The 13224-nt window shown below is 42.4% G+C and overlaps 1 long non-coding RNA gene across 1 annotated transcript; it reads right to left on the reverse strand.

Annotated features, from left to right (window-relative positions):
- Positions 1-1379: 1379 nt before the first annotated feature.
- LOC144095167 (uncharacterized) lies at positions 1380-8269 on the reverse strand. The gene is made up of 5 exons (XR_013306707.1): positions 8235-8269; positions 7760-7830; positions 4096-4202; positions 3786-3966; positions 1380-1496 (listed from the first exon to the last, which is right to left on the reverse strand). It is a non-coding gene; the product is annotated as an uncharacterized LOC144095167 (long non-coding RNA).
- Between the last annotated feature and the right edge of the window lie 4955 nt (positions 8270-13224).

Here is a 13224-nt window from a genome sequence, read left to right on the forward strand (position 1 = left end):
TGTTCAGCACACTTCATGTGTGCTGGCGAGTGTTAAGCTGCTACCCGGCTACATGTCGACCATTCCAAGCTAGTGAAAGATAGCATTGCACTTTCTAGCGCGGGCTCAGAATTGATGAAATTATGCTTTCACAGCATGACGACTAGTTTCCAAGAGCAGGATTTAAGGTTAACGAACGCAGGATTTCCAAACCTTGTTACTGCAAGAGCATATGATAAATTGTTAAAGAAGCTGAGACAGTTTTGCGGTGACCGGCACAATCAGGCTGGGGCCAGCCAGCGAGATGCCAAAAGACCAGTTGTGTTACCGTATGTACATAAATTGTCGCACAATTTGAAAAATGTGGCCAGAAGGTATGATGTAAAAGTGGCTTTCTCGGCCCCTAATACGTTGTCTAAAGCATGTAAAATTTTAAGAATAATTCTGTGAATGTGGCTCGAGAAAAGTACACGTGTAGAGTGAAATGTATATGTACCTTGTAAAATGAATGTGGTATCAAATATTATTATCTTGTAGTCTGGTTTACGTAGGTGTAACTGGAAGGTGTATGAATGTAAGACTACAGGAACACAAGAGGGTAGGGGCTTGGCTAGGTGGTTGGGGTAACTCTGCTGTACACTGCACGGGATGTGAAGTCTGCTACCCTTTCCTTTTGGCAACACGCATTTTGGCAGTAAATTCAGAGACTAAATGGGAGATTATCGAGGCTAGACACATCTTATGACTCCGTGAAGAATGTGTGTTTTGTCTATCGTGTTAACACACAATGAGTTGGACTACCTCGATCAGGGAAATGTTGAGGGCGATTTTTGACTTATTTTGTCCTGTATGCTTATCTGTAACTGCATGGTTTATGGTATTGCTTGGCTTTTTATATATTCCCTGTTCACGCCAATAAACTTTAGTCGCGAGTCAGCACCTGTCTTGTCTCCTTTCTCATCCCTGTCTTTCGCGCTGGTGGATTCACCGCAATGGCTCACCTCAGCAGAAATCCAAGGCATGAAATTTTCCTCTTCACACTCGTGGTTCAGCGCATAATACGGCAAAGGCTTTTCAATTCCAAGGAAAGTTCATGGCTCCATTGAACACTGCCTCCTGCTTACAAGACACTAAGCAGCAATCATTGTAGATTCTACCTGTGACACAAAGAGCAAAGTTTTAGTTTGAGTGGACTAAACTAGGAAAGCAGCACAATATATCTATAGCCAAATAACTGAACTGAAAGAAATAGAGGGTAGCGTAATAGTGAACACACTGATATATTGCAAGTGAGATATATGCATAATATATTGCAATATCCAACACTGCTACCATTGCCTTAGCCAACTACTTCATAAATAACAATAAATGCAGTATCACAAAAATACTGATAACGTACTATTAGTATTAATAGTAGCAGTGCAGGTTCCATGAACAAAAAAGGGCCCAGTGCTGACTGTCGTTCCCCACAGCAGCCTTGTGACCAATGGCCGGTGTAAAGGAAAGAGGAGGAATGACTGAAAAGAGAAAGAGCCAGGGGGAAGGAAAATAGGTATAGAAGGGCTTAGGATATCATAGGCAAATAAGGTTGCTTAGACAGTGAACACAAAATAAACATTACCACACAAGTAAAGACATACAGGACCAAACATATATATCATTGTGCAGAGTGGCAAACTTGATGCCATTTAGCCCAAAATATGTTTTCAATAAAGTGATTATAGTTATTAATAGAACAACTGACCGAGTGAAACCATAACAGGGATGAACAAGGATGTTGTTAATATTCTGGCAGAAATTAAAAGAAGAAAATGGATCTGGCCAGGGCATACAATGCAGAGAATGAATGACCAATGGTATCTTAGGGCAACAGAATGAATTTGATGGATTTTAATGGCACAAGGGCATCTGTGGCCAAAGAGTGCCTTAGCACAAGTTAATTTCGCCTACTCAAGGTGAAATCAGAGACCCATTTCCCAAGCATTTCATTCCAGATAAGCTGAGCACCACGCCAGGAAACAGCTTGTGCATTGTATCGCAACAAAATGAATTTCACCCTAAGGAAAATATAGCAGGAGATAGCTGATTATAAGCTCACTAGATAAGATTGGGTGATTTCTGATAGTGTGGCATGTAGCTGGTGCAAGACAGATAATTAAACTGGAAAAGGCCATTGTCCTGAGGTGAATGTAAACTAAGCAATGAGGATAATGAAATTCGCTACACTAGAGCTGTTAAGAATCAGCTCAAGTTCCATGCTTCAAGATGATGCAAGTTTGCTCAGTGAAAAAAAATCATAAGTTCACCCAAGAATTGGTATCTTGGCAGTATCAGGCTGCAGGTGCAGATGAATTAATCCTGCCTCAGAGAAGAGCTACATAGAGCACAAAACATTTTAGGCCAGTCCTACACTGACAGCTGTTAATAACTATTTTAAAACTGTTTTTCACTGCACAAACAATAATACCGAGTTTGTGTTGGTCATGTGATTATGTCACTGAGGCTCTCCTAAAAATTCTAGCCAGAGCTAAAATACAAGCTGTCTCAACTAAGTTTTTATATCAACAATGAGAACATAAACACATGCAGATTATTCAAGTAGAAGTTTTATTCTTCATGACGTGCCCTACAAATTTTAAATTATACTGAAAAGTAATAGAGGGGAGTGCTTGTGCCAAAAATACTAAACCTCAACAACAAAGAGAACACAAGATAAAGGCAACAACATATTGCCCAAAATTTAAATGTTTGACAGAACAAATATGAAAAGAAAACCTCTCCACAACTGGAACAAAACAGCGTGATACCGAGCACACATTTGAAAATTGTTTCATCCAAATCCCCAGTCTGGTGCCATAGTTCTGGTAGCTGTAAAGAGTATACAGCTGATCCGGCATTTTGATATGTGAACAGTAACCCTCAATGACCACCAGGCTGAATACTTTCAAGAGGCTGTTCTGGTAACAAGACTGCAGTGAAACAACACTTAGCAAGTTATGCTGGCGTAATAATGCAAAACGTTAATCTGAGAGTTCGCTACCACGCAACTCTGTAGTAACTCCTAAAGTGTTGCAATCGAATGAAAAAAAGGACTGCCTAATATATAAACAAAAGTCAAGAGGCTGCAATGCAAGGCCACGACAGAAGTGCTGCAATACAGCAATAGCGATACAATGTACACTTTAAGCAACACAATGAAACATGATCTTTTATCCTTAATTATTAGAATTTAAAGATTCGTTTTTTCCTTGCTCTCTTGCAAAATTAAATTTAGATCGTGAAAGCGCTCAAAAAGACAAGGATACAGAAAGAGATTTCCACAGAGTGCGCTAACTTCCAGTGTCTTTTTGAGCACATCCACTATCTAAACATGGTAACCCAATTAGTCTAAACGCTGTCGTTATTCCAAAATTAAGCCTTTCACAAAGTGGGAGCCCCTTTCCCCGTACAAGGTGCACCATAACTAATCCAACACTTTTTTCATGATATGTTTTCTCTGAGAATAAACACTGTTTGAAGATTTTGCAATAGTACTTGTCTTTTTGATTCTACGAATGTATCATGCAAGTTTTCAATGAAATGACCATCTGCCTATCTTGATCATTGCTCAAAATCAGGGTATAATGCACCATGAAGGGCAGGCTCTGCTTGATTTTTATGTTTTACTAACGAACCATGTACGTGCAACCCTTCTGCTGGCTTGTATGCAGCAGGTTTGTCTAGCTAGGCGAACTGTGGTTTTGCTATAAAGATGAAATGGTACTTTGGAAGTGAATGGTTTTATAAAATGCATTTAACATACATACCGGGGCTTTAACAGCACCTGGTGTAAGCAACATCAGTGGGGGGACCGCAGGAGTGGCCTAGTGGTCCGAGCATCTGCCTCGCAAGCAGGAGGTGCGGAGTTCGATCCCCAGTGCCACCGGGTAACCAGCGGTGATACAATGGGTCGTTTCAATGGCCAGTTTAAAACTTGAAATAACCATGCTGCAATATATACAAAAAATGATTTGTGTGCTCTCTCTTACATGACATAGTTAATCATATCATAGTGTTGGTAGTACACAAAATGCCTGTGTGGAACATATACATGCACTGTTTTTGTTCACATCTTACCTGCTATGTGCTGTTATGGCATGTTATGTGCTGGGAAAGCAACAGAAGGTGAGCAATGTTGTGTTGCAGCCTTTCTTCTGGTGGAATTTGAATCATGTGAGGTGCAGCTGAAAGAAATTGTTTCATACATAAGAATATTTCATGTAACAACACAAAAAGTGCACAGCCCCATCATGAGTTGTGGTTTAAACTAACAGAGAGCTTTTTACTACTCTAACATATGATGCAAGTCAGTGATGCTGGAGGCACAAAACTAAATACTGTGAGGTAACAAGAGCTAATATGGACAATCATGCCTTTAAGAGATATTGTCAATATATATTTTCCTGAATGAACTAATGTTATCCTTAGAAGCATTCAGAGGAAGATAATTTTGCTAAATGCCTTTTGCCAGAATAGGCCTTTTATGAACCAGTTGCAAATGAAAAGAATAACTTTAAGACCATGCTATGCATGCTCTAACGCCAAAGTAGTTGCATACAAGCAGTATACTATGCCCCTAGTTTTATGGTGAGCCTGTACTGCACAATTTTCATGCAAGGTAGTGGAAAGTATGTGCCATGAAACAGACCTCTGCTTGCTGAAACTGGCAAATAAGTACTGGGTTTTTAAGGCAGGAAAGAAGTTACATAGTTCCTTCTGCAGGTTTTGAACTTCAGGTTAGTTATTTGAAAAATATCAATCCCTGAACTGCAATGATTGAAGTTTTTAGCAAATAACATTTCCATTGTAACAGTGGAAACGCTCTTTTATTTGAGGAACGACTTTTCAAAAGCCTGCGTTTCATTTCATGGTGGCTGTCAAGTAGCCCTGATAAAGAGAAACCAGTCACGATACACAACCAAGCCCCCGTAGCACAATTTCAACTATACCCTCATGATATAGCTTTAAAGTAAGTGTTAATCAATACAAATACAAATCCCTTGATTTCCTTCATGATTTATCACTGGTGTATACATACAAAGATAACCGTACAAGATGTGGAGTGCATGGTACAGAGAGAGTAGGCAGATGGTTTCTTGACACTCAAAAAGTGAACAAGGGAAGGAAAAATCTCAGGGTGCTTGCCAACGTTTCGACAAGACAACTTGTTTTCGTCTGGGGTTAACATATACAGAGGAAACTTAGAATCAAGTACAGGGTTGTCCACTCTTAGTGCGAACACGCGAGCACATGTCTGTGCTCTTTGGGCCACTGTGTCTGACATTGCCACACATCGAAGTGTAACATGACACGAAGCACCACATCCAGGTGCATCTCCTCTTGCGCCATTTTGCAGCGATGAGTGGCTGCGCCGCACACAGTGGACCTCTAAAGAGTGCGGCCATGCGCTCACATGTTTGTACTAAATGTGGCCAGCTCTGTACATTCCGGAATTGGCATAATTATTTGAAAAGGCCTTGCACATGGTCAGAGGTTTCCCAACCCATAATTTCCCCCTCCTTTCCTGCTTTCTTTAATTTATCGTTATACTTTAACCTTACGCCCTGCACCTCCTGACATCACTTCTCGGAACCTTGGCTGCCATACTCCTCCCCCTCCCCCTTCTTTTTGCCTTTTCTCCGAACCTGCCCTCATTTTCTCTTTTTCCTTCAAATTATTTTGCCCCCCCCCCTGGTATTTTATTCTGCCATGCTGCTTAATTCCTTTATCCTAGTTTTTCAGGAAAAGGCAGCCAGCTATACCAAGCCACCTGTTGCGGCTGGACATAAAGCCATTCAAGCCCACTATCCACACTTCATACCCCGAGATTCGTTTCTACTGAATTGGGCTTTTTTGTTTTCACAGTTTTGCAGGTCAACCGGTTAATCTTCTTTAGCAGCTATCATGCCTAGTCAAGGTTCACGCTCCCCATCGTAACGCCCTTCCCATATCGCACCCTCGTCCCACACAACAGGCCTTTCGCCTCGAAGTGAAAACCTTATTTAAACCCCACCAATGATGAACACTTTGCCAGACAAAGACAAGTACTCTTGTCGAAATGTCGGCAAGCACCCTGAGGCTTTTCCCTTCCTTATTCAGTTTGTGAGATACCAGGGACAGGTGTTCAAGCAGCCATACCACACTAATACCCCTGTCACACGGGCACCGCAAAGGCCTTTGAGAATCATATCCAAAGGCGTAAGGAGTGCAGCTACCCGGTACAAATGTTGCGCCTTTGTCGCTAAGGGCCTTGGAGGCGAAGGCGCTCAACCGAGACCTTCGGAGCCCGAAGACGCGGCATTCGAGAAGCTGTGATCGCAGTACCATCCAAAGTCAAAAAGTAAAATCAATAAAAAATAGATAAGCTAATAATGTTTGAAAACATTTTTTTCAAATACGAAAGGTGTGTCTGGCTTTGGTTTTTGTACGGGTGTTTATGTTTTATGTTCAAATTTCAAAACAGTGAAGGTGTTGCGGCAACACCGAGCGCCCATGGTGGCCAAGGCAATACACGTACAAAACCTGCTCCTGCTGATGAGAGTAGCTGTTGCAGTGCTTTTAAGGAAGCAATCAGAATAAAGAAATTGTCAAAGCTCAACGAATGAACAGAATACACCACTTTAATTTTAGAACACGGACTTCAGCCACCTCTAGTATAGCAGCGGGTGCTAAGCCTGAACGACTTTCACCTTTGGGCTGCACCGTGTAGCTGCATCGCTGCTCCTTTAAGCTTTCGCTCCTTTGGTGAAAAATGGTGCCTTTGCTGGAAAGGCCTTCGAGGAATGCCATGTGGCAGGGGTATAAAGCACATTTTTTACTGACACGAAAGACTCAGTGCCTTTAGTTCTGACAACATTCTGAATCATGCTTTGGTGGCTTAGCATGTGAAAATACTGGACATGACAAAATCAGCTAATTAGTGAGGGCTATTATTTGCTATAGGTAAAATTATAACATTTTCCTAAAATAATGAAAAGAAACCACCAGCACTGACATCAATGTACAATTTGGCTGCAACATACTGACATGACAACATAGTTACACGTAAATTCCCTTTTCGCACTTCAAAACTGCATGCATTATTTCTAGAAAGTGCGAGAACAGAAGCTCATACATAGTGCCAAAGAAAAGAGTGCATAATAGTACCACTTATGAGGTGTTTATCGGCAACTGCAATGAGCAATGCTATGTTAATGGCAATCCAGAGTTATGATGTGTCTTACGAGCGCATGCACTTGGGAGGTGATAGCAGCTGTGGACGCAGCTGTCCATCGCAGTTTTGAGTCTGTCGAGATAACACATGGGGTAAGGTATTCCCTGTTTTGCTGCCGAAGGCAAAACCGTCAGCGAGTGGAGTTGCCTTGCTATTCACTGTCAATATCTACTGCTCAAAGTAAAGGAAACTAGGGCATAAAACATACAGCATTTCATATTATGCTTTGGCCAAATGCAGTGAGAATGAAACAGACTAGAGACTTGTCTTATGACGTCTGCACTCTTTACTTTGCACCAGAGGAAAATAAATTTATGTACAGTTGACCTACTGCTTGCCACAGTCCTAGAAGAAATGAATCCAGGTCTCAGAAATTCTACCGAGAGAATACTGATGCTGCATGTGCATTTCTCTGAACTGTTCTGAAATATGCAGAAGTTGCCAATTTTTTTACTACCTGATTACATACTGTAATCTTTGCAAGGAATATGAGGTTAACGGACTTGGAAAAAATGTCAGGAATGGCACCTTTGGTACTGGGCACTTGGACAAACAAATGACCCACTGGGCGTCCCCAGGAGCTCTGCTACCAGGCACCCCTAGCAACAGTAAATTTTCCAGATCCAAAGGAGCCATGCGAATGATTGCCGAAAAGTCAAGTTTAAGGATAGCAGATGCATGAACACAAAACAGTTTTCCAACTTTGTTTCAGTGTGATAAATGGTTTCAAATCTCTAGACTATATCTGGTAGTACACAAATTATCAGAACACCATCTCCCGCTCAGAATCGTCTCAAAACACATTCGACACGCAGTACCAACATGGACAGTTCGTGCTTAATTGAATCCAAAAGTTTACGCTGATCGACCAATATTACTCTAAATAGAGACAGAAAGCGCATGCACGTTGTACTGATGTTATCGTGAACATAACATGCGACGAGACGCAGGGTTACAATACAAACAAAAAACCGCTTTTAAAATTTGAGAACAAAAGGCTCACCTTCTCACAAGTTCGCCAAACCGGAGACGTTGCCGAGTGACTGCCGCCAAAGTCACTCGCAATGCACAGAAACAATAAAAATGCAGTGCCGCTGACTTTCCTTGAGCAATTCCAGTCGATTGAACTTCGAACTGTTCGCACCGACTACCTCTGCAAGCATGTCTAAAAGTTAGCGGCGCAGCCACGCCATGTGCAATTTACGGAGATACACGGGAAATTCATAGCGCCATTCGCGTATTCGCGCTCAAGCTGACGTCGCTGATGTCGCAAAGGCGCACAACGGCAAAAACATATAAGATGTATTTAATTTTACGGTAGCTTTTTTAGCTGACAACCTTAATCGTTTGACATATTGTTTTTTCTTTTCGTTGCATGAACGTTACTACCACCAGCGGTAGCGCAGCTTGGCCATGGCTAGCCATGGCGAAGTCGAAGCGCTAGCCGAGCCCGCAGTCGGAAACATGTGCGCAGTTAGCGCAGTGTGGAGTTGAATGAACAGGCGCTATGGAATGGGTTTTTGTTCTTCCGTGTTCGCTGCGTGCGTCCTGCGCGTTGTGTGTCTTTAGTATGTGTGTGTGTGTATGTGTGTGGCCGGAACGCTGCATTGGAGTGTACATACAACAGCTCGCTGTCCCGTGCGGCATCGGTGCGTAGTAAAACGATCATGCAGAATGTGCGTTACAATGCCAGTGGCCCTGCACGAAAAAGGAGACTTGAAGACGACGGAAAAGCTGCTCTCCCTCGTGGGACTGCAAGAATCTGGCGAGTAACAGTCGACGCGCGTTTCGGTGGATGATTCCGTTTACCACGCCAAACAATTCAGCACTGGCCAACAGCAATGATGAACTGCTGCTGCATCATCACCTGTGTGATGTTTGTGACAAGCTTGTTGGATGTGAACGTGGCCATGAATGGTATTCGCCGAGCAGTGGCCCTCAGGGCGTGGCACCAGTGGATACCTGAAGACGATTACTGTTTGCCCGCGCCCTGGCGCCTCGCATTCAACCGAATGCTTTGGCGTTAATTATTTATATCTGAATTTCACACGTAGTTGGACTCGCAAATATTACAGCGTACAAACGTACCGTCGGAAGAGCACCCTTTTTCATTTTTTTAGGGAGGGGGTGGGGGAATTACCGTCTGCTCAAATTTAATGTCACTAATATTTTGAGCTTATTTTCTAAACAGGTGCCGTGGTGGCACTGTAAGCAATGCATTTACTGGGCAGAAGTTTATTTTATGTTGTGTTGGCACAAGCTTAATGATTGTCATTGTACTGTGGTGCCATGTCCAAACAAAACACATAATTGTACACTCTCTTTGAAGAATGTCTAATGAGGTAATAAATTACTGAGCAGCGAGTATGCACTGTAGTTAATGCGACGAACGTTACTGAATTACTTCACACTTGTCATGTTCTGTTGTCGTTAGTGATTACGTATGCCTTGGTGTCTGCTGCTTTCCAGGTCGAGAGGCTTGTCGAGCTCCACTTAGCAGCTTTTTTTCCTTCCACTCTCTACTGGCCAACGTGGTAAAATAAACTCAACATAATGCGTGATTGCTCAGACCTAGATTAGACTACCATTTCACTTATTTACTCTCAGGGCCAATTGGCATCGAAGAGAGGAGAGCGACTAACATAAATACACGTGTAGGCAGATTAATTAAAATGATTATACACAGCAGACTTGAAGGCATTGGATGCAGTGGTGGACATGACGAAGGCAGAGAAGATGTGACAGCTGGAAACGTAGAAAAGTGGAGATCTGCGTGAGTTTGTACGCGACTTAAGGTGAACGCTAGCAAAAAATTAAGAAGGCGCAGAAGACTGAGGCCAGAGTTAAAACTGTAGTTTAACAGAGGAAAGCACCGCCCAGCAAGCCAAAATGTGCACATGCAAGCAGTTATGTGAACACAGAACATAGAAAATGAAACTCCTTTTTGGACAGAAGGAAAGCTAAGGCACATTGCTTATTGTGATGTTGCTTAAAAAGTTGGTGTCTAGTTGTTGCCCTTCATATCTGGTCCTTCCACACCCAGCAACTGAAATGCCATCAAAAAGGAGCATCTCCAATCACTCTAATTACATGGGAGGTACACATCGCCAGATGTCAGAGGCTTGGCGTCTCATCTTGCAGACTAGCTAGTTTGGCAGATTTAAACTTTACCGCATGTAAGAGGCATGCGGTAGCCTTGAAGGGGAGTATTTCATAAGTGTTACAGCATATTGTACAGTGCTGGCATGCTTCATTATTTACATCACAGTAATATGCTAGCACAGGCTGGAAAGTTTGTAAGTGAACAGAAAAAAACAATGTGCATGCCATATCTTAGCCACATTCTTAGTATTGTATAAAAAGTGCAAATAAGGAATTCCTCATTTTTTTGTCAGCTTTTTCTTTCTGTGCATTGATTTTTTGCAAGTTAGCAAGGTTCTACAGTCTTGTGTGCCTATTGGCTGGCCCCTTGTTTGTCAAAGGTACCGAGTACACAATGGGTCGTGTCAGTGCAAGCTAAGTAAACGATGAGTAGAAAATTCGTGCTTTCAGAGTATTTCCAGAAAAAACTGCTATTATTTCCTACTCAGGATGGGGGAACAGCATCGATGGTGCACATCCTCCTTGTCACTGAAGCAATTATGGCTGCTCGCTGCTTTTTGGTGGCATTTCATTTATCTGCAGGAAGAGCAGGCATGAATGGGCGGCAATAGGTACCTACTAAATTAAACATTGCATTGAGCAATATGTTGTTGTGTCGGTGCTTTTGTTATCCATGAAGGAGTTGGTGTTTTTGATTAATGGTTGTGTAGCAAAGATGTAACTGCTACATTGTACTGCATTCACAGATTTGTGTGCCCATGCTTTTGGTTTACTCAGTTGTTTATTTCCTTACCAAATGGCAGATGGAAATTCGGCTTTCAACTTGTGCACTTTCATCATGTTTGCAATGTACTTTCAGCTGGTGTTCAGTTTCACTTTGGAGAAGTTGTCCAACCATTGTCTGTGTCTAAATGTTTTCTAACAGTTGACCTCATTACGCAGCATTTCTCACAGAAAGCAAATGTTGCAGTAACATTTTTATTAAATGTTACTCTATCATGTGGCTAGGAATGTAGCGAAAAATTTTTTCATCAAGTCAGCTTTTAACATAGCAAATTAAGGCCTTTGTTATTTAACGTTGCTCACAATTTGTACCAATCACTCAACCTTGAAGCAACGTAATGCGTTATCACCCTTCCTCGGCTCTTCATTGTGTTAATCACATTAGACATGCTCACGGTCGTTCGCCATGCTTGTTTGCGGACATTGTTGGCTAAGAGTAAACCAGACAAATAAAAAATCGGACGTCATGTGATGCCTATTGTCTGCGGGCCAGCAGTTCATCGTGTAAAAGTGGCGTCACATCATAAGCATCTTCTGTTTTTGCTGCCTTTAAGCAAGTTATTAGTGCGGTTGGTGCAACACATTGTCGATGGGGTCAACCGTCCTGTCGTGTTAAGTTTTGATCCCTTAAATTGAATGTTTAGTATTTTTCCCTGCAACGACTACAGAGGAACACGGACGTTTCCTTCAATACTGGACTGAATATACGGTCATTCCCTACGTTTCATTGAAAGCAGAAGTGGTTCTGTATTTAAAACGTACATAGTCTACGTTATAGGTACGGAATTTTTTTACAGTGCATAGGAATTCATTCAGTGCTTCAAAAAATGTGCTGTTGCTATCTGGCGGCCGGTAGAATGTACCTACAATCAAGGTAAATTCGGTTAAAGAAACCTTTAGCAGTATGCATTCGATATCGGGTATGTCGGGAAGACTGGTTACATGCAATGACTCTCGGAAAATAATTGCTACGCCACCGCCTCGAGAGTTTCTATCTTTGCGAAGCATTCGGTAGCCTACGGGTACTATTTCAGCGCTCTCGATATCCGTGTGCAGCCAGGTTTCTGTTAGGCATACGATATGTGGCCTGTGTGTGAGCACGATACTTTCTAGGTCAACTGTTTTATTAACGATGCTTCGCGCATTTAGCTGAATACACACAAACGACCTATCCTCGGGGGCTACGGTTCATGTACTCTGTTTATCTTTCCGGCTAACTGGAACTCGGATCTTTCGTTCCTCGTCCCATTCGAACAAGTCGTTGTCTATCTTAAGCTTGTCGTATATGAACTTGACTTTTTGACCATTCTTTTTGTTAGAAGCGGCACTGTCCCACAGTTGCTTTCTTTTCATTCTTGTGGCTGCGGAAAAATCCTCCGAGACAGACACACTTCCGTTCTTTAGCTTAAAGCAATTCTTTAGGATATTCATTTTCTCACGGTGGTCGTAGAACTTTATGATTACCGGTCGTACTTTGTCGGGTTGTTTCCGACCAATTCTATGTATTCGTTCGACCGAACTGACGTGTGCACCTAGAATTTCTGTGAAGACATCCTTGAGGACGGATTCCTCGAGATCTTCATGCGTCTCATTTTCCTTTTCCTTTACACCGAACACCAGAAGATTATTACGCCTACTGCGGTCCTCCAAATCGGTAAGCTTGAGCTCTAAGCCCTGAACCTTCTTCTCTAAGCTCCGAGCTATTGAACATACTTCGGAAATAGCTGAAACCGAGTCTTCATACGTTTTAAGGCGCGATTCAATGTCGTCTAGCCTGTTTTTTATTTGTTTCTGTCCCTCTAAAAGTTCGCCCAGTAGTTGCTCAGTTGACGGGCCCGGGTTCGGCTCGACATCACCACAAAGCATAAGCACTGAAAAAACGAAGTCGGAGGCAACGGCACACATTGTGCATATACACTCGGGGCACGTCAGCTGGAACAAGTAAGGATTGCTAGACTTAAAGGTACAGGAAGATTTACTGACCTGTATGAAAAACATGAACGGATTTGAGACGGTGTTGACCGAAGGCCAGCTGACGTGCCCACTGAGGAACCGTGGTGGTGGCAGGCTATTTAAGCTCCAGCTGTCTGATGACGTCGACCAGCTTG

This window comes from Amblyomma americanum, chromosome 6 (assembly GCF_052857255.1).
Source record: "Amblyomma americanum isolate KBUSLIRL-KWMA chromosome 6, ASM5285725v1, whole genome shotgun sequence".
Lineage (NCBI taxonomy): Eukaryota > Metazoa > Arthropoda > Arachnida > Ixodida > Ixodidae > Amblyomma > Amblyomma americanum.